The 22,234-nt window shown below is 44.0% G+C and overlaps 1 long non-coding RNA gene across 1 annotated transcript in view; it reads right to left on the reverse strand.

Moving 5' to 3' along the window:
- Positions 1–5,541: 5,541 nt before the first annotated feature.
- LOC138288529 (uncharacterized) overlaps positions 5,542–22,234 on the reverse strand; it is a 54,260-nt gene continuing 37,567 nt past the window's right edge. Inside the window, exons 3-4 of the long non-coding RNA XR_011202440.1 lie at positions 6,217–6,369; positions 5,542–5,687 (exon numbers count right to left, since the gene is read on the reverse strand). This is a non-coding gene — a long non-coding RNA (uncharacterized lncRNA). The remainder of the gene's footprint in view (positions 5,688–6,216; positions 6,370–22,234) is intronic.

Genomic DNA, 22,234 nt, shown 5'->3' on the forward strand with positions numbered 1-22,234 from the left:
TGATAGCATGGGCATATTTCTGTTGCCGTGACGGTGTCGGTTTTGTTTTCGCCAGTTTATCACTGACCTTTGGTGTGGCGGACTTGTGTGGGTGTCTGAATTTTGTCGGATTTCGGGATGTGGGTCATAATAGCTGTGGCGGATTTCCGCGGCCACGGCGGTGTGTTGGTGGTCTTCTGCACGGCGGTAAGAGGCTTTTACCGCCAATGTTGTAATGACCCCCATTGTGTCCATGGGAAACGGTTATGCAGAACAAGTTGCGAGGTTTCGCGCATTGAACTGTATATCGTTCAAGCATCAGTGGGAATTGTTACCGCAAACTGAAAATGACACCTGCTTGAACCTTGCATTAAGGGTGGTCGATACAGTAGATGAGCTATAAACACTACAGGTTCGTACTAGCAAAGAGGAAAAACGCTCCTGGCAGAGAATGCAATGTGTACAAAGAGCAGACGACTTATGGGTCTCAGAGGAGGGGAAACTGGTTTTGCCAAACAGTCTTCTGTCACAATTTGCGAGGCTCTATCATGGACAGGCTCATCTTGGGAGAGCTGCAATGATCATTCAAAATCGATTGGTTTAACCCAAAGTTCAGACATGCCGCAGAGGTTACCTGTCACAGGTGCATCATCTGTCAACGGAAAAGGGACTGTGGTAACTCTTAGCCACATAGGGAGAGCTGGTGGTCCATTTAGCAAGATGCAAATGAATTTCATTGAAATGCCTGTTTGTGGAGGATTGAAGTACATGTTGGTGATTGTGTGTGTGTTTTCAGCCACTGGATTCAAGCTTACCCCACACGTAGAAATGACAGTCTCACGGTTGCAAAGCTGCTGCTTAGGGAACTAACACCTAGATTCAGGTTTCCGGTCTCTATAGAATCACATAGGGACAGACACTTCGACAATGAGGTGATGAAGCTCTTGTGTGCTGCATTAGACATTGAACAGAAGCTGCATTGTAGCTACTGTCCCGAAGCATCAGGATTAGTAGAGCAAATTAATGGTACTTTAAAATCGAGAATGGCGAAGATGTGCGCAGCTACCAATATGAAATGGCCAGATGCATTGCCCTTAGTGCTGATGTCAATGAGGAACACCCCTGTTAAGAAGACAGGACTATCACCACATGAGATCCTTATGGGTAGAGCTATGAGGCTGCCTGGAGTACCTGCAAATGCTCTTGTGAATATCACGGATGATATGGTGTTGGACTACTGCAAAGGTTTGGCTGATGTGACTCGCTCTTTTTCTCACCAGGTGGAAGCTAACACATTGCCACCGATCAGTGATCCAGGTCACACCCTGCAAGCCGGTGACTGGGTGGTTGTCAAGAAGCACGTGAGAAAGTCGTGTTTGGAGCCACGCTGGAAGAGGCCATATCAAGTAATATTGACAACAACCACTAGTGTAAAATGTGCAGGCGTTCCAAATTGGATACATGCCAGTCACACAAAGAAGATAACGTGTCCAACTGATGAGGAACTTGAAGTTTCTGACTCAACAGTTCCAGAAAGGGGAGTCTCAGGGCATGAAAATAGCCAAGAGAGAACTGAGACTGCAGGAGAGCCCACTGAGAACAGCCTTGTCCCTCAAACAGTAAACGAGTTCGAGAGAGGTGACAGTGTGCCTACCTCAGTAGAGGCAGCAGGAGAACTAATTCAAGGAGAGGTTCTCCCAGAAGCAGACGGATACGGGTTAGAACTTGAACCTGTTACAGATCAAGAAGAACAAGAAGGTGAAATAGTATATATAATAGATATGACACAGATAATATGGTTTTACTTTGAGAACCTGATTATGACAAGCTGCTAACCTGATTTGACAAAGGGGTCCTGGAGTGAGTGAAACGCTGTAAATACACGCAGAAAGAAAGAGACTTTTGCATCAAGAAAAAGAAAAAAGAGAGTTTTATATCGTCCTCAAGTTAATTATTGTTCTGCTATCTGATTCTTTACAGACATGGCCTATAATATAGGTAGTAACAAGAAGGGTAAGGTGTGTGGTTGGTTGAGTCTTATATTAGGTATCGTGTGTGCAATAATAATTGTGGGAGTGATTGTGGGAATGCCGTGGTTGGATAAGAAAGTGACTAACAATGCTTCAAAACCTGAGACTGCAACACTAACACCGTGGGAAAAGTTTGAGCAGGATGCAATACACTTGCATGAGGGAACTAACTCAAAGAGGAAACTTTCCACTAATGTCTTCCACCGCTTACTGAATGAGTATGTTGAGACTATGGATGCGAAAAACTGTTATGTGTGTACAAAGATTCCTTCATCAGTGCAAGACGGGGTCACTTACCATAGCCTTCCACTAACCTACGGGATAAGTTGTAGCTTGCTATTAACAAGATTCTATAATCAAGAGCAAGTGCAATATTTCTATTCAAATTTTGATGTTGTGTTTTCTTTTGTGCCTGTGATTGAGTTTCTGAACAAGCTAGCTAAGGAGCATAGTACAAAATTAGTCAGGGGTTTCTTTGAACCAACGCTTACATTTGGGACAGCTTATGCACACCAGAACAATCTGACTTGCTTATTGACACCTGTAGAGAAAAGCTTTTTAGATCACACTGATTATAGACGTGAAGCATTAAAAGAAAGATTAGAAAAGGGGCTAGAGAAATGCACATATGCAAATGATTATGCTTACACTGCAATAAAGGCACAAGGCAAACTAGCTATAGATGCATTACATGTAGGAAGGCTTTGTATATATATAGGCCGAAATCTGAATATGACACTTTATTTGTGGGAACGAGTGAATGCAGACATGTGTTTTTGTTTCAGAGTAAATGGACATTCATGTTAAATGGACAAGATCCAGCAATCCCTGGGATCTATTACATCTGTGGACTTAATGCTCATTACCGTCTTCCTAAAGGATGGTATGGGACATGTTATTTGGGAATAGTTTTCCCAAAGATTTACCAGATTGATGACTTAAAGCAAATACCTGAAACGTCTGAATTACAACATGCTAGACAAAAACGAGAGACAGCGGCTGCTGTCGTAGGAGACATATTTGGAGCAATAATTCCTTCAGTAGGGGTTATCTTAAACTCCATAAAGATTCTAAAGTTGTCTACTATTGTGGATAATATGCTGACAAATTTTTACAGGGGCTATACTCCTGATGGATACTGAAATTGCTGTGGAAAGAGCTATGACTCTTCAAAATCGGCTTGCTTTAGACATTCTTTTAGCAGAGAGTGGGGGGGTCTGCAAGATGCTCAACGAGCGTCATTGTTGCTCATTTATACCAGATAATAGTAAAAAGATTAGAGGTATGCTTACGAACTTAACTAAGGATAGTACAGATCTGAAGGATTTGAAGGAACCTGGAGTGTGGGAGAAATTTGGAAAGGGAATTACCAGAGTAGGGAGCTGGTTTACCAATATTTGGAATGAGGTACTTGCAAAAATATTAGGGGGTCTATTAATTGTTCTGGCCTGTCTATTAGGATTATGGGGAGCATGCAACATTAATGATTAAATCAAAAGAAATTGGACAAAGAGAAGCAGAAGGAATGAGGAAAATGAAAGGGAGAACATGTTTAATGAAATTTGGGCGAGCTCACACAAAGGACAAGATGTTGAAATGTGCATTATGCGTAAAGTGAAAAATTAAAGTGAAAGGATGAAGGAAAGGTTTGTGATGACGAACGTCATCAGAGGAGGGACTGAGAGAGCGTAGCTTATAGAATCTATATTAACATGAAATGTTTATGAATCAATGTGTGATGATACCGCATAGAAACTATAATAATAGTAATTTTGCTTAGACATGCGCTTAAATAGTGACCACGAGGAGTGGCCATCAATGTATATGTAGACTAACAATAAGGACCAAAATGTTTATATTATGTTTAAATAAGTTTATACTAATGTTTGCGTTATTAAATCTGTATTGAAATCCTCATAGGCCTTAATTTAGCATGAGCCGAAGCTTAGCTGCCCTGGCTCTCATATTAAATGCATTTTTCTATTTTTCAGTGTGCTGACTCACAAGGGGCCATGACCCTGCTTGTTCTTTTTCTTCAAACTTGGAAAATGAATGTAACCATGTTAGATCCATTCTCATCATTTTCTCTCGTTTACAGAATAAATGTTAAAGTAAATTGAAACAGTGTAGATTAATGTAATGTACAAGGTCATTCAAACCGGTGAAGACAATGGAACTGCTGACCAAAAGATGTGCAAAGAATTACAGAAGGATGAAATCATACCGGACGTACCACTTCTCAAGACGTCAATTACGAAGACCAATCAAAGACTTGTAAAATATTATGGGGTGGAGAGTAGGATTACCTAATGTGTATTATGATAGGTTAAAGATAGTGGGGTATAGCAAATGTCCAATAGAATTTTGGGGGAATGTACAACGAAAAAGGGATACAAAACCCATGTCACGGGGAGTCATTTAGGTGGGTTAGGGAATGCTATTGATTTTATCCAGAAACTCTGTCACTCTGTTTGGTGACTTGGTGGGTTACTTAAAACCATCCTCGCCCTTAGAATTATTCATTTTTACACTTTACCTCCTTATGAGGAAAGTGCCCTTTTGCCCCGGAGCTCAGTTCTGACTGATGGCGATTTGACTGAAGTCCTGAGGACGAAGCTAAACCTGTACACTGACCTAAACTTTTGAGGGTAATTATGACAATGCGATTGTGATTTGTCTGTTTGATTTTCCTTTCTAGGTACCAACTGCTTGTTTTGACAGAGACCTTAGCTAGATGTTTTCCAAATTGGTGTTCTAAATTGTTTTGCATGAAGCCCAACATGCGAATGCTAATCAGTGGATAGGACAGGTGTTCACCAAACGGACGCAAATTGACAAACGACGACATTATGCTTTGTTGAACCGATGCGTTATTGACACTCTGCTAAATTGCTCTATGTTCACTCCATGTTATGTTCTGATGTTCGTGATTCTTGCTTTAATGAAAGCTTACCAAAGTTGCCATATCGTGACTATGCTATTATGTTTCTTGGTGTTGAAATTAACGCATTTGTTATTAGAATGTAATTAATAGGGAATAAAACTTATAAAATTCTACTAAACCAGGTGTTATTATTCATGGCTGAAAGGTCATGGTAGCGTCTTTGAATTGGTTAATGACTTTGACTAATGTGAAATGCATTGTTGTGATAAATATTGATGATATTATTGATGTATTGATTGATATATTGATTAGCTACCTCGTCCTAAGTTGTCTCTCAACTGGGTCAAAAGATTAATTGGCCTAAAACGAGTCCTGATGTGTAATAAATTATCATAGAGGGACGCGTTATCACTTTCAAGGTAGCTGCAACCTTTTCAAAACCAAGAGCTTAAGAAAAGTAACACTAATTTATAATTTAATACAAGTATATAATAAGTTAAACGCAGCAGAAGATGTTTTGAATGAGATTGCTTCTAAATACTAATACATAAATCGGGAAACAGCCATGCAACAGATAAGTAAAACATAGATTGCTCCGATTCTGGTGATGTATGAGTTTAATTATTTCCATACAACAGTGGTCAAGTATTATATAAGTCTATGGCAAGAAAGTCCTTCAAGTAATAAGTATAAGTTAATATTGTTATTCTCGTAGGGCTTTCTCCTTTGGTTCATGGGTCTTCTTATGTTTCTAATCCTCTTTAGGGAAGGTGCTGTGGCTCCCGGAAGAACTCCTGCAAAGGCAGAGAGAGAGAAAGGAGAAAAAGGAAAACAAATTATAAAAACCGCTATCACAGGTAAGTGAATTGTTTTGTTTGGTTAATCACTCTTCCTCTCTGCACTTGTTTTCCACTTTCTTTGTGTGGTATTTGTGTTTTACACCATGTTTGTGATATTTATGATATTTTTCTTTCACTTCTTTTTTTAGGGTTGTCGTGGGATTGGTGAGCGGTTTTAGTATAGGTTCTCCTTCCCTATATTTGTATGTCTATTCCTAAGGGTTAGTTAGTGGGGTGGTTTTATTAGTTAAAGTGCTCCCCAGAAGTGCTTTCCTGTTCAGGAGTTGGTATCACTGGGTTAGTAAAGAATAAGAGAAGAAAGAAAGAGGGAAAAAAAATCACACAACCCAAGTGCATACTATTAGCAACAAAACATTCAGGATTAATCGATGTGTCCTTATCTCCCCCCCTTTTTACACATTCCCTGTTCCTTCTCCACCTTCTGACTTGGAGGTACTAATGAACCTCATACGCAACTCCGTACCTGTATGAGCCACGCTCCTCCTGGAGCGTGGTGGTGTCACTGCTCTTCTCCTTCTCTCTCTCTGTTGAACTCGTCTCCTGTGTCTGGAAGAATGCTGTTGGTCGTACCCCCGGGGCACTCCAAGGCCATCCCGGCAGTCTCAGCTCATGACTCCTGTCACAGCCCAAAAGTAAAAGTGATTTAAGTGTAATATATATATATATATATATATATATATATATATATATACAATGGGGTAGGAACTTTATGACGAGGGGAGACAGCAAGCAAAATTCTTGCTTTATGGACTAGAAAGTCTAAAGCTAAACATATAATTAATTCCATTGTAGACATGAAAAATGGTCAGATTATCTCAGAACCTAAAGAAATGGACTGAAATTTTTTATAACACTTTGAAAATACATATCATTGTCAAACTACTATCCTAATGAAAATAAGAACTCTTTAGAGCAGTTAGAATTCCCTTTATTTACTGAAGAGGATGCACACACTTTAACTGTCCCATTCAATCAGGAAGAAATAGTGGCTGCAGGCAACAGTCTACCTGACTGTAAACTAGTCAGATTCCTTGCTGAAATCTACAAGGGTTTTATGAACATGCACTAAAATGCTTGCTGAGGAAAAGTTGGAACCAAATTCTAAAGTTTAGACAAACACCTGCTAAGGGCACACTAATATGTTTTCTGAAGAAAGTTTAAAATCCCCTAGATCCTAGCTCCTACTGACCTAATATATTGCTTAACAGTAATTATGAAATGCTGTCAGAAATAATAGCTACACAGATAATAGCTCATTCCTCTTTATTGCTGTATACAGATCAAAATGGGTTTGTGCTCTGTTGACAATTATATACAAATACCAACATTGCAGTGAAGAAATTGACTCTCTTTTGACTTCTCATAATTCATCGTCTATTGTTTTATAGTTGCAGAGAAAGCATTTGGCCTTGTCAGGTGGGAATCCTTCTTTGAGGTATTACGAACAATAGGCTTTGCCACCCAGCTGATGAGGGTGATAGCTGAACTGTAAGCTAAATCCTCGGCTGTTTAGTAATAAACAATCAACTGGTGAATTACATATTCATCATCAGGGAAACTCATCATGGGTATCCAATGTCACCAAGCTTTTTCGCTCTATCCATTAAACCATTCACAATTGCCTTCAAGCTAGTCCAAAACTAAAATCTCTTCAGGGCAACATATACTAACAGTTGTATGAAGGTAATATGGTCTTTTTTCCACAGTGTCAACAGTCAAATATTCATCCAGCTTTCAATTTGATATCAAATTTCACCAATTTAGGAAGGTATAAAAAATAATGTAACTTAGACGAGAGGAGGTACTTTCACTAACACTCCAAAAGAATAAAAACAAAAATCCTAAGGCTATCTGGCCATGGGGATTCTGACCCCCTTACCGCCAGCCTGTTTCTGGCGGTTGTCACCGCCAGGAAGAGGCTGGCGGTAACGGGTATCTTGGGGCAGTGCAGGGGCCCCCGAATAGGGCCCCGGTCGGCTTTTCACTGTCTGCCAAGCAGACAGTGTAAAGCGCGACGGGTGCAACTGCACTCGTCGCACGGCCGCTACACCGCCGGCTCCATTCGGAGCCGGCTTCTGTGTTGCAGGCCTCCTTCCCGCTGTGCCGGCCGGCGCTAACATGGTTAGCGCCCTCCGGCCCAGCGGGAAGGTTGTAATTGCGGCAGCGGTCTTTTGGCCGCGTAGCAGCCAAATGGCGGTTCCCGCCTGCCTCCCGTCCAGACTTGGAATGACCGCCTTTATGTTTAAAAGTAGGGTTAGCAAAGAATTCTGCTCTGCTGGCGGAGTTTTCCTTACTCCATGTACAGTTCTGAAAAACTCAGCAGATTGGAGTTTTTTCTCTTGCGTGGCTCTCTAATGCTTCATTTGTGAGCACGAGCAAGAAAAGTCAGTAAGTTGGCAAGCACAAGTAAGATTTCTGATTGTGGGCATTAGCAGCAAGTCACGCCCACTCACGTTGAAAAAGCTGACGTTCGTGTTGAGGGAGCTGCAGTTCGAGTAGAAAATCTACTCGAGCAGCAGAAAGAAGTTAGCACCCTCAGGCACTCAGTATGATGCTACTCACTCTGATTTTTCAGAATGGGTAGAAGTCCTGGCACTCTATGAACTCTGCCCAGGCCTATTTAAAATTTGATTAGGCACTTTACCTACCAGATCCTACCTGCCTAAATTTGCTGCAAACCACTCTGTTTCCAACCTCTGTGAGTTTGGATGTCAGGAGACAGTTACACATTTCATGCTATTTTGAGGTTGGGAGACAGTAACACATTTCATGCTATTTTTCCACCAAAGTCCAGCACTTACATTCTAAATAGCTCGTATTGTTGTTCTAGCAGTTCTCAATTGTAACCTGTTCAAAAGCACTAGCACACTGATTCAGAAAGATTAACCTGGTAATATATAAGTGCAATGGTTTGGGCGGGTCCGATCAGGACTCTGGTTGGGGCACCCCTTGAGGTCACAGAATTTCCCAAAGAGATAGTGTACTGGGGCAGAAGATCAGCTAAAGGCATACATGGGAAAGGGCAGCTATGGACAGGCACAGCAAACAGGAAAGTAAAAGGAGAGCAACCTTAGTGTGAACAAACAGGAAACGGATTACTAATGGACAAACACACTGGGGTTACCACTAAGGTTGTACACAGGGTAGGGCTCAGAACTTCCCACAAGAAAAGGAAATGTCAATGCCTCTGTGCAGATTGCTCTTACAGATAGTCACCCTGCAAGCCCCATAGAAAGGAGGCAGCAGAAGTGATTCTGTCTCTGGACCCTTAGAGCACAAACAAGGATTGTAGTTACATACACAAGACAAGCCCTTGTGGGTCCACCTGGAAACACGGTGGCAATTACTGGAAAAACAGCAATAGCACACTGTCACTGTTCAGCACTAAAGACTATGTACAACACTAGACAAAGGATGGGGGCTGGAATTGCCTCCTGGAAACCAGGAGCCAACCCCAGTACAAATGAAAACACTCATACACAGGTGAAGACACAAATACTCAAGATGAAACGTAAACAGAAAGAACAAACTAGGAGGCAGGGGCAGGAAATGGGAACAGGCTCAGGCTGAAGCAAAGGCAGGAATAGGACTGGAAAACAGAGCGCAAGCTTCTGGCTGGAACAAACAGAAACAAGAATGGGAAACAGGAAGAAGGCACTGACTGGAACAAGCAAGGACAGGCCTGGAATACAGGGAGAAGGAATAAGCAATAAAGAGGACTAGAAAATAGAGAGCAGGTTCAGGATGAAACAAGGCAAGAACAGAACTGAGAAACAGGGAGTAGGCTCTGGAAGAAACAAACAGGTACAAGGCTAAGAGATAGGGAGCAGACTCTGGCTAGAACAATCAGGAACAGGGCAGAGAAACAGGTAACAGGTTCAAGCTGAAACAAAACACGAACAAGACTGGAATACCATCCGATAAGGGATCTGTAACATAAATTAATTGAACTCCAATGCACAACGAGGGTCTTCAGAAAATAGCTGCTTATAAGCAGTTCCAGGCTGCAGCAACCCCCAGGTGGAATCACATGACTGGACTGCACAGGAGAGGTCTCAGGTGTGCGTAGTTTCAGACACTTATAAGTCCTGGAGGAGAGGATCCGGTGAAAAGAAGCAACTGGACTTCTCCCATAGAAAACAATATATAACAGAATCCAGGTTTTCCTGACTACCAGGCTGTGCATTATGGGATTTGCAGTCCTAGGAAGCAAATGTAATTCTTCAAAAGCATACCATAGCGAAAAGAGAAACAAACAGGAGTCAGCAAGGGACTATAAATAGTCCCTTTACAGCATCCCCTAGAAATGGGATGACAGAGTGGTAACAATAAGTCTATAGCAAGTTATATGATGAACGCCTGGATTGTAACGAGAAGGCAACCAGAAGCCCTCTCTGATACCTTCAAAGAATTATATTAGTACATTTTCCTGTATATGCACCAGTGTTTTTTTAAAAAATTTAAATTCAATATGATACAGTATTACCAGGTCAGCTCCAGGATGTATGTTTTAATGTCTGATTGTTTTGGCTTTATGACAGTACACCCTACACTGATCTCTATGCGGCATGTTTCTTTATTTTGTTTTAAAGCTAATTTAAATTATTTTAGTTAAATCTTTACTGCAAACATGATCACAGTCAGTTTAAACTGTTGGAACTGTTGTCGTTTGTTTTTAATTAAAGCCCATGAAATGTCTGTTTTAATGCCTGTGTATTTATTACTGTACTATTATTATTGTTTTATATGCTATGACATAAATTTGAGTAAAGCTGGAATGTGTCCTGTGCTCACAACAAACGCAGCAGGATCTAAAAACAAAGGCAACAATAATCTAACAAAAACAAAAAACTGGCACTGAAGGGAACTACATTGTTTGCCGATGTGCTCCTCGTGATAGAGCAAAATGCAGCCACTCAAAATGAAGTTAGCTAGTGACTGAAGTAGGTTGAGACACTGCAACATGCTGTATGCTGTAGTGGGTGGAACTAGAATGTGAATGACACAACAGATCAAAGGATGAACTGAGATGGCTGGAAACCCCTTTAAGTGAGTATATCATACATATTTCTTTAGTAAAAGCAAAAGGTTGTGGCTAATGCCAGACATAATTAACATACTTCCATTGTGTTTATTTTTATTTAGATCAGTTTCACGCAGTTTATATGAACATATTTTTTTGAAAAAAGGAGAAGGCAATAAGGTTTTTCTCGTGGGGACAAAAACAGCCAAGGATTGGTATAAAAAAAGTATGAACCTGATTACGAGTCTGGGGTCCGAGGACTGCCAGACTTGCGTGGATGGACACACTGTCACAAACGTGGCGGTCTGACCACCACATTACAACCCTGTCAGGCGGACTCGCCAGGTTACCACCATCTCCAATGGGAACATGGTTCCCGACTTGGTGATGGTGGCCTGAGTTATACTCACCCAGGGCGGGGCCTGAACTCAACACCACCTGGCTGATTACAAACCCACATTCTGACAGCCTTTTCATGGCGGGAACCCCACCACAAAAAGGCTGGTGGGAAGCCAGTGCTGGGGGCCACCGTGGGGCACCGGCCCTGCCCATGCCCACTGCACGGGCAGTGCAGGGGCCCTCCTGCCAAGCACCATCGGCATAGGCATCTGCCTGCTTTGCAGACTGTGGGCATTCTGAGGGTGCTGGAGTGCTAGGGCATTGGCTTCCTTAAAGGAGCCGAGGCCAATATCCTAGTACTGCACTCACCGGTCAGCCTTGCAGAAATGGGTATTACAATGTTCCTGCTTGTCAGCCTAGTAGGAACATTGTAATATGCTCAGGGAGGACATTACCACCATGGCAGTGGTGTCCTCCCCGGGCCTTTGGCGGTCCTGTTAAGGGACTGCCAAAGTCATAATTGGTTCACTCTGATTTTAGAGATCATCATACAGCATGACATGTAATACATTTTTTATAGAAACAAGGTTTTTGGATAAGTATTTCTTCACTTAAGTGCAAGCAGAAAAAAGTACACAATTGTTTTTTCTTAAACAAAATCCACATAACCCCAAATTAGTGTCACATGCTACAAATAGTTAATTAGAAGGTTACATATCTCTTATTCCTATGTAGAGACCCCAAAATAAGTAGTTTGAGGAAACCTAACACCTACAGAAATATATTATTGGGTAAATCAAGTAAAGGGTAAATAGGCAGTTGGAGAACAAAAAGGAGTCTTATTTGAAGGGAACAAAGATGTAAAATTATTGAAGTCAGATGACACAGTTTTTCCCAGTTGCAAATGTCACCCTTCAATGAAATTTAAAATTCCTAATCTTTTGCTGAACCAGTGTTCATAGAAAAACCTAGGTAACAGGGCATTGGTCAATGGGTATGATATTTTTTATGTAAATATTATAAAAGATGGAATGATAAGCAAATTCAAAATAAATAGAAAGCTCAGAAGGACCCTGTATAAGTTTGGAAATTTTGGAAGGAAGCCTCAGATTACAGTTTTAATGCTTTGTGAAATACTGATTAAAAAAATACTTGCACAATGGCTAGTATATTATAAACCCGATTTCTTGCATCAGCAAATTCCCAATGCCCTAGTTGCTCAGGAGAAGGGACATGGAGCCATAAGACAATGGTGTGCACAAGAAAATAAGTTTATCCTAATTGCATATTTGCTTTTGTAAGCAAACTAATAGTTCATTGCTATGCTAGAAGCTTGTTGCCAAATTACAGGATCATGGAAAGGCAAGGATATGCCATTGTTATATATTTTTTTTAATGAGCAGATTAAGCCTGGTTGAAAAAACAGGTAATAAAACAATATAGATACTACTAAAGTACAAAACTAAATTGGGGCTGCTATCAATTTGAATGAATGTATTCCATCTGATATCAGCATTAATTGATTTCCTTTTTCTCTTTTGTGTAATTGTTGTACTAGGCCCTTTCTGTAGGGTCATCCCAAGTGTTTTGACTTCACCTTGTTGTTTTCTGAGCCCTGTGTTTTTTTACCTTTGGGACGCTGCACACTTTATCACTGCTACTTAGTGCAAAAGTGCTTGTGCTCTCTCCTTTAAACATGATAACATTGGCTTATACCCCAACTGGCACATTTAATTTACTTGTAAGTCTCTAGTAAAGTGGTACTACATGTATTTACATCATGTAAATTTAATGCTACTAGTGGGCCAGCATAAGAAAAGAAAGATAACACATGCAGACCATTTTCACCATGTCAATATGCATATTAATAAAACAATCATTTGAAGATTTCAAGGGACAACTCAACTTGCCACAGCTCAATATTATTCAGCAAATACCAAACTGTGCTATAGAATATTTATGTGTTTATCACTTTAAATAAATTTAGCACTGAACAAAATCACAAAATAACAAAAAGTAGTGTTATGTGCATATGAAACTAACAATTATTATCACATATTAATATCATTTTTCAAAACAATCTTGTCACATGTTGGTAGCATTTTTCAAAATATTTAACACATTTCATCTGTGGGCCTTCTCTGACCCATTCCTCATGGTACTGAGCTAGTGTCCTCGCTTAATGTAAGGCAGTTCATTAAGGGGGTACCCTGCTTTGGTGCCATATGGTGTGTTCTTAAGCATGTTATGGTTCATTCTTTTGAAGAAAAGGCACCCAAGCACTCCTTGAGCTAAGCAAATGTGTTTTGATCTCTGTGGGGGACAATTAATTTGTGAGATCTTCATCAGGGTTGGTACATTTCAAAATTAAAAAATAAGTTGTGTATGCCTGAAAAAGGTCAATATAAAGGCATCAATGGGGATGTTTTTAAATAAAACTTCACTTAGGTGTAGCTTTTTCAACAAAGTGCACCTACCAGATCCTCTCATTGTGGGACTTGGTGTACAGTAAACACAGAAAAAGCACACGTAACAGGGCTTGAGTCACTTCACACTCATTAAAAAAGAGTGTTTATTCCGTTCGTCATACATCCAATGGGGATAACGCTTAGGGACTCTCACCCAATTGATGAGCCAATTCTCGCTGTGGAAGAAGATGATACAGAGAAATGACAAAGAGATTTTTAAGACTAGATACTTTTTCAAAACATTGTAGTGCCTAATATTGCACTCACCAATGTCTGCACCTTCTGAGCCACACTTCTTAATTTTAATATGTGTGTGTATTTATTAATTTATCAGTTAACAAAAGCCATAAAATATTTCACACCCATAAAATAGCACAAGACATAAGTACAATAAATAACGAAGGACATAATCAGTGCAAAAAACATGTGAACTCCTCATAAGACTGTTTGCGAATATAAATATGATTAAAAAAAATGAGACAAAACACATAGGCCCTCATTATGACATTGGCGGTAAATACCGCTTTCCGCCAGGGTGACGGCCGCCAACATACCGCCACGTTGGCGAATATCTGTTTGTCTATACTATGACACACACACACACTAAACCAACAGAATATTGCCACATACACAAATCCGCCAGCCCAAAAGTCAGTGGTAAAGGGTCGGTACGAGCACCCATACCGTTACGCCAACAAAACAATGCCCACCACATTATGACCCACTAATCACCACAGTGGATATTCAATGGCCGTAAACCATTGGCGGTACCCACGGCGTGCCCAGAATGGTCACCCCAATACAAAATAACACAATATTGGCCTAAACAAAAATCACACACCTGATACCGATACACGCACCACACTCACCCACCCGTAGCACTATAAAACACAAACCCACATTACATACAACCCTTCATGAACACCAGTAATTGCCACAAGACTAACACGAAGACCACTGAGACAACTACACACACACACACACACACACCAAATCACTCAGTTCCACATTTAGTGCAGACACAAAAATGAAAAATCACTCAACACCCTCTTCACAACACACAACACACATGTCCCCACTGAGGCACCCCCGTTTCACTGATGAAGATTTGTGGGTCATGGTGCAGGAAATAGTCAGGGTAGAGCCATAGCTGTTTGGAGCACAGGTCCAGCAAATACCCATTGCCAGAAAGATGGAGCTATGGCGGAGAATCGTGGACAGGGTGAATGCCGTGGGACAGCATCCAAGAACAAGGGTTGATATTAGGAAGAGGTGGAACAACCTACGGGGGAAGGTACGTTCCATAGCAGCAAGGTACCAGCTCGCCATCCAGAGGACTGGCGGTAGACCCCTACCTCCTCCCCCACAGCTCACAGCATGGGAGGAGTAATTCTTGTCAACACTGCATCCTGAAGGACTCACTGGAGTAGCTGGAAAACTGGCACTGGTGAGTCACCCCAGACCTGCATGCCATCACACCCCCTCACCCTCACTTTTATCAGTCCACTCCATCCCACACACTGCACCTACACATCTGACTAACCCCAATGCCAAGCCCTGCATGCTATACCAACACGTGGATAGACCTCCCAGCCCTGCATGTACACCCATCACCTATGCATGCACAGCATGGAGAACTAACAATCTCACAATACATCACCATAGACAGACAAAGGTGGCAGGGCAACAGCAACAATAGAGGGGAAGCTAGGGATGTAGAATATGTCACAGATATGAAGAATAATACATCACCTACATCCATACAGGTGCCCCAGCCAATCTCAGCAGTAAGGAGGTGCCACAACTATAAAGTCCCCCAACAGAAGATGCCCCCAGTGATGACAGTAACTCTGGACTTCAGGTTCAGGATGAACTACCTAACCCATCAGGGACCACTGGTCAGTCGGCCACCGCAGAGCCACCCCCATCAGTATCCAACACAACAGGACCCAGCCAACATCCCCACACCTCTCTTGCCAGGACACGTCAATCAGCAGTGTACCCACCTGTACAGGGACCCCAGTCCACACATCACCCCCAAGGCGATCAGGGACCTGGGGTCAGTGGCAGTGGGCACACCGTTCAGAGGACAGAGGCACAGGGGAACATGGACATTGGGAGGACCACTGTGCGCCAGGGGGAGGACAGGCCCAGGGAACAGACTCTCCAGGAGGCATTCACTAATGTCCTGGGGGCTTACTAACAATCCCAGGACAAGATGGGCCAGATCCTTACCAACATGCAAGAGAACAAGCAGCTGCAGGAGGAACACCATCAGGAGATCAGGGAGGATTTGGAGGCCCTCAACACCACCATGGTCTCCATAGTAGGGGTACTGCCAGATATGGCCAACATCATGAGGGAATGGACAGCACACCAGCGGGCCCCTACCACTAGCTAGTATACTAACCAGCCCACCACTTCCGCTGCAGCTAGTGGGCAGTAGGCCCTGCTACATGACCCATAGGCCACCAGTACCACTCCCTCTGCAGAAGGTGAACCAACCCACAAACGTTCCCCGTGACCCAGAGAGAAGCCAGAGACACTTGCAAAGACAAACACCACCACCAGTAAATAAGACCCTCCTGAATGCCCCCCTTCTGTCCCACCCTGTCACCTTGACCACTTTGAACTGCCTTTGCGCCTCTTCCTGTGGCCCCTTGGACACTAGACCTGTGCTACAAACAGACTGGAACAGAACACTGGACTTTCCTCAACCATCACTCCATTCCATTGCACTTTTTCATCAATTATTTGCACTACAATAAACACCCTTGAACACAACTTGAGTGATAATGTTTTATGCGATGAAAATGGGCATTTATGGAAACAGTCACTTCATGTGCAAATTATCTGAACACTGTGATAGCATACAACTGATGGCCCGTAGCTGTCTGAAGTCATCACATCAGTTCACAGTTGTTATGTCACCAACATCTGCAAAATGAGAAGCCATAGGTGACAGTAAGTAGAGATGAAAAGGAAGCGAATGCCATCCTGCTACAGTCACACAGAAAACATAAATATTCAGAGGAATGGTCATTCCCATTGTCTCACCTGTGTGTCATTGGAAGTATTGACGTATTACTGATGTTCTATTGTCTACATCCTCATCATCTGCCTCCTCATCCTTACTGTCCTCAGGGTCCAAAGCCGCCACAAGGGCATTTCCAGTCTCCTCCTCCTGCAGATAAGGCACATGTTGTCTAAGGGTCAGGTTGTGCAATATACAGCATGCCCCTACTATCTGGCAGACCTTCTCATGTGGAAAGCACAGGGATCCACCTGTTAGATGGAGGCATTGGATCCTGCCCTTCAGGAGGCCAAAGGTCCTTTCAATAACTCTCCTGGTTCGCCCATGTGCATCATTATAACGATTCTCAGCCCTTGTCCTTGCGTTGCTCACAGGGATCAGGAGCCATGATAGGTTTGGGTAGCCAGATTCACCTGCAAGTATTGAGGGACAAACATTAGCCTTATACAATTGTATGGGGTTAACACCAGAAGGCATACACTGACATACATTGGGTGGGGAGTCAGGCTCACCAATTAGCCACACCCTGTGCCTTTGTAGTTGTGCCATCACATTTGGGATGCTGCTATTACTCAGGAAGAAGTTGTCATGCACTGACCCAGGATACTTGGCAGTGACATGGGTGATGTACTGGTCCGCCAGGCACACCATTTGCACATTGATTGAGTGGAAACTCTTCCGATTCCTGAACACCTGTTCATTCGGGTGGGGGGGTACAAACGCAACATGTGTACCCCAATAATATTGGGTATATGCCCATTGCATACAATCCTGCCTTCACAGTGGCCTAATTATCCACCTGGGCGAAAGCAATGTAGGTGCACATGTGTTTGACCAAGGCAGACAAAACCCTTGCTAGTACAATTGAGAACATTGGTGTGACATTCCTGCTGCCAAGTCCACTGTCACTTGGAAAGAACCAGTTGGCAGGAAATGGAGCACTGATAGAACCTATCAGATGATGTATAGCTGATACCAGATCAGGCTCCAATTGAGCATACAGCTCTGCGATTGTGGCCCTGTCCAGTCTACAGGTCAGTATTATGTGCCTGTCCTCCAGTGTAGCCAAGTCCACAAGGGGTCTTTACACGGTGTCTTGTCTCCTCCTCCTATTCATCTGCAGTGGTAGGTATCTAAGGGACACAAGAGTGAGCAGGGTGTCACAATTTGAACAATGGAACCACCTCCTCAGTGTACATTGAACATTGATGTGATGGGACAATGGGAATGTCAATGTATGTGCAAATGGTAGCTATGATGCAGTTATGGATTATCTGATGTAGTCCACCACCATGAAACGGCAACCATCTGTCCTGTATCTAGGGACAGGTGGAAGTGAGGTAACTCCACCGACGTTGGGCGTCATGGCAGAAGGCGGTCTTGCACCGCCGTGCAATTCCTAATTGGCTAATATGGGACTCTATGGAGTACAGTGGCCAATGGGGATCAGCTGCGGCGGTGATGGTGTACACTCCCGCGGACATGACCGTCATTTTCTATCTAAATCCTCACTTGATTCCTGACTTTGCACAGGACAACACCTACACTGCGTGTGCTGCTGTGACCTGTGTCTGGACCCTGCCATGGCCCATGTGACCAGGAAAAGGCCTGTGCCTTTACTTCAGTGGAGTTGGAGCACTTGGTGCATGGGGTCCTACCCCAGTATGGACAGCTGTATGGGCCCCCAGACCAACAGATGAGTATACTTTGGGCATAATGCATGAGAGAAGGTTGCATGGAGATGTGTGTGCAAGCATCGTGTCATTTGTGGGCGGGTATGGGCCATATGTGTCACAAGATGGATTGCATGTGTAATGGTGTCCTCCTGTCTGTGTTTCTTCTGCAGGTCAGCATCAATCAGAAGAAGGGACTGTGGCGTGCCATCGCCAAGGATGTGTGGACCCTGGGGGTCCAAAGCAGGCAGAGCACCCACTGTAGGTAAAGGTGTGAGCACCTGAGACGCTGGGCCCCGAAGACCGCGGAGGCCCGGCTAGGGATGGCCTCCCAATAAGAGTGAGGTGCCCGACAGAACCTGACCCCCCTGATGGCCTGCATACTGGTGGTGGTCTACCCAGAGCTGGATGGGAGCTTGAGAGTAGCACAGCAGCAGTTACAAGGGGTGAGTATAGTGGGAGTTACAACTATAATTGGTAGGTGGCATGGGATCCTGGTGGTGGGTGTCAGTTAGTGGATGCCTCTTATTGCCAGGTCAGACATTGCAGCGTGATCCAGCTCAAGGGTTATGGTTGTATTGCAAAATTTGGTAACCTAGCTAGGTTGCATTCCATCTCAGACAGGGCTTAGTGACTCCCAAGAGGGGTGCAGTTGGCAGGGGGGCGGCTCACATTTTGCTGTGGTACCTAGCCAATGGAATGCCACTGGATGCATGGTGCTCAATACTGATCCCTGGGTGTGACGATAATTTGTACGCCGTCTGTGGTGTTAGTGCTGTTATTGACCCGTTGCTACCATTTTCTCTCCCCCTTTTTTTCTTCTGTCATCCTGTCCATGTGTGCATTAGCACCATCTGACAGAGGAGCAGGGGTACCGGTGACAGAGGGAGGTGCATCCCACAAGACCCAGGGATCAGAGTCAACTGACGTCAAGAGAACCAGTGGGATGGAGGGTGAGTGGAGCACCCTGGCGGGGACAGGAGGTGACAACACTGACTCTGATTCCTCCTCTGATGGAAGTTCCCTCGTGGTGGTGAAAACCTCTGAGACCACCCAGCTACAGGTACAGCCGCCACCCCAGTACCAGCACCGCCCTCCCAGTAGCCCCTCACCAAGTTGCCTGTGCCCGCTCACCCAGGAGGGTGGGCATCTCCTTTGCCCTAGGCACCTCAGGCCCTACCCCAGTCAGCCCTGCAGCCCTTAGTGAGGAGGCTATTGACCTCCTGAGATCCATCTCTGTGGGGCAGTCAACCATTGTGAATGCCATCAAGCAGTGGCATCCCAGATGCAGCAGTGCAATTCCTGGAGGGCATTCACAGAGTATTGGTGGCCCAACAGAGATCGTTCTAAGCTCTTTCCTCCTCTCTGATGGCAGCCATTGATCCTGTCCCTACCGTCCCCCCTCCAAATACCACTTACCAGTTCCAATATCTTCAACCCCAACCCATCTCATGCACACATACAGACAAGCATGCACACAAAACATCAGACAAGTGAGGAACAGACAAACACAGGCAGCACACTTCAGGCCACAAGCACTCATACAGACAGTTGCACACACAACAACATCCACTGCCTCCCCCTCCTTCACTGTCACATCCGCACTCACACCTTCATGCACTTTATCAACAGCCACCACCACCATCACCACATCAAGCAGCACACACACCCCACTTGCAGACACCTCCACAACATCCATCCACTAGTCCCCTGTGTCCTCTCTCACTCTGTCTGCCCCTCCTCCTAAGAGACATAAATGCACGCACTCAGACTCCCAAAAGCCATCCATCTCATATCAGCACACTGCCCATACACCGGCACCCAAGTCCAGTAGACATACACCTTCAACAACCACTCCCTCAACCTCCACTCCCATCCATCCTCCCTCATCCCGCCTCACCATCCCAAAGGTTTTCCTCGCCCTGCTTGACCTCCCCCCCATCCTGCCCATAAGAACAGGGTCACAATGACCTAGCCCAGCACCTCAGCAAAACAGTCCACGGGGACAGTGGAGGCACCTCCTAGTCATGGGGGCAAGAAAGGGAAGGATCCCACTCCACCACCTAAGAAAGGGAAGGATCCCACTCCACCACCCAAGAAAGGGAAAGTTCCCACTCCACCAACTAAGAGAGGCAAGAGTCACCCTCCAACAGCAGTGGGCAAGGAGCCCTCACCTCCAGCAGAGGCTGGCAGGGTCTCCCCTCCAACAAAAGTGGACAAGGAGCCCTCACCTCCAGCTGGGACACAGCAGCCATCACCTCCAACTGGGACACAGCAGCCCTCACTTCCAGCTGGGACACAGCAGCCCTCACCTCCAACAGAGGGCATGTAGGCCACCCTCCAGGGACTGTTGTACAAGAATCCCCCTCCAGAACCAGTGCGCAAGTTTCCCACCTCAGAGACTGTGGCCTTGCACTCCCCAGCAAAGGGAAATGGGCATGGAGCCCCCTCCATAATCAGTAGGCAAGTTCCCCACTTCAGCTGAGGTGCCACCAACCCCCCTTCACCTTGAGGTGCCTGCCCATTTCCAACATGATGCCCCTGCACTGTGTAGTGCAGGTTTCATCAGGGAACAAGTTGTGGCCTTGACTGTGCCCTGTAGCCATGTGGGCCTTTTGTACTTTGGACTGGCCCTGGGCCCTTTCTTTACATTTACTCAAATTTCTCATATCTCGTGGACAAATTACACTATCAGTTCTGGCTAAATGTTGTCCTTGCATTATTATGACATGTGTCCTGTGAGATTGGTTTTCCTCTGCAGATGGTTGTGTGTATGGCGTGTGTGTGTCTGGTGTGTGTTATGCGTGTTTGTGTCACTCTCCTTTTCCTCCCTCCCTCCCTTATGTGCTAGGCGGCTGAACTCACCGTCGTCGTCTTCATTGGCGTTGATGTTCCAGGTGGAGCATGGCGTAGAGGAGCATTGGGAAGACTTGAAGTTCCGGTTTCATGGTGGCGTTAATCTTCTCTGTGTTTCTGATGGTGAGTCATTTGTTTTCTTTTTTCTGTTTCCAACAGCATTTTGATGTTTTGATGGCGTTGGTACCGCCCCAGAAATCATGGAGGTTTGCTATTTCATGATATGGTGGGTTGTACCTTGTATTCTGCCTGGCTGTTAATGGCTGCCACCGTGGTCAGTGGTTTTAACACCCTGGCGGTTGGTGTGGTACATTGGCTGTCTATGGGAGGTTTCACCACCATGGTCATACTTTTGCCTGTGATTACCGCCAGCCTGTTGGCAGTGTTACTGCTACTTTAAGAGTCCCCGCCATTGTCATAATGACCACCATAGTTACATACCTGCCCTCATACATCCTTTATACCTATTATCCTCCAATGAAGCTGTTTCCGAGCATGTAAAGGGTAGTGAAATGGCTATAAAACATGAGTTAACTCATCCAACATTATTCACATCTGCTATAATAATGGGAGGAGCCAGACCTTAGATCAAGTTTTTAGGTGTTTTTTGGGTGGCAACTGTAGATTCCTAGTAACAGAGTATCAAAAAGTCTTTTGATATTTAAGAGTTGCTAGCTTAATTCAGTTACAAAGTTGGCCAAGAAAAGTGCATTACTGTCCTACAGCCAGGTGACTGAGTACTGATTAGATGGTAAATAATCAAAACTTGACAGCAATATGCACATCATAATCCCTGGTATATGCATCCTGACCCAAATTGCTCTATTAGTAATTCAGTTGCCGTAATCCCATAGATTGTTGAAGGGGCAGTAAGAGAAGTAAAGATTTCCAAAAATAGGACCAGCCTAAAATTCAATATTTCACATCTAGAATCAAGTACTTCGATCAGGGATTGTCTGCATGTTATAATCCCTAAATTATTGAATTCTTTCTTCAACGTTTTTCTTCTTTGAATAGTGTTATGCCATTAATTGTGTTTGACCACTGACTTTGTGTTTCGCCACTGCGCATATTAGTTGTTCAATGTT

This window comes from Pleurodeles waltl, chromosome 4_1 (genome assembly GCF_031143425.1).
Source record: "Pleurodeles waltl isolate 20211129_DDA chromosome 4_1, aPleWal1.hap1.20221129, whole genome shotgun sequence".
NCBI classification, from domain to species: domain Eukaryota; kingdom Metazoa; phylum Chordata; class Amphibia; order Caudata; family Salamandridae; genus Pleurodeles; species Pleurodeles waltl.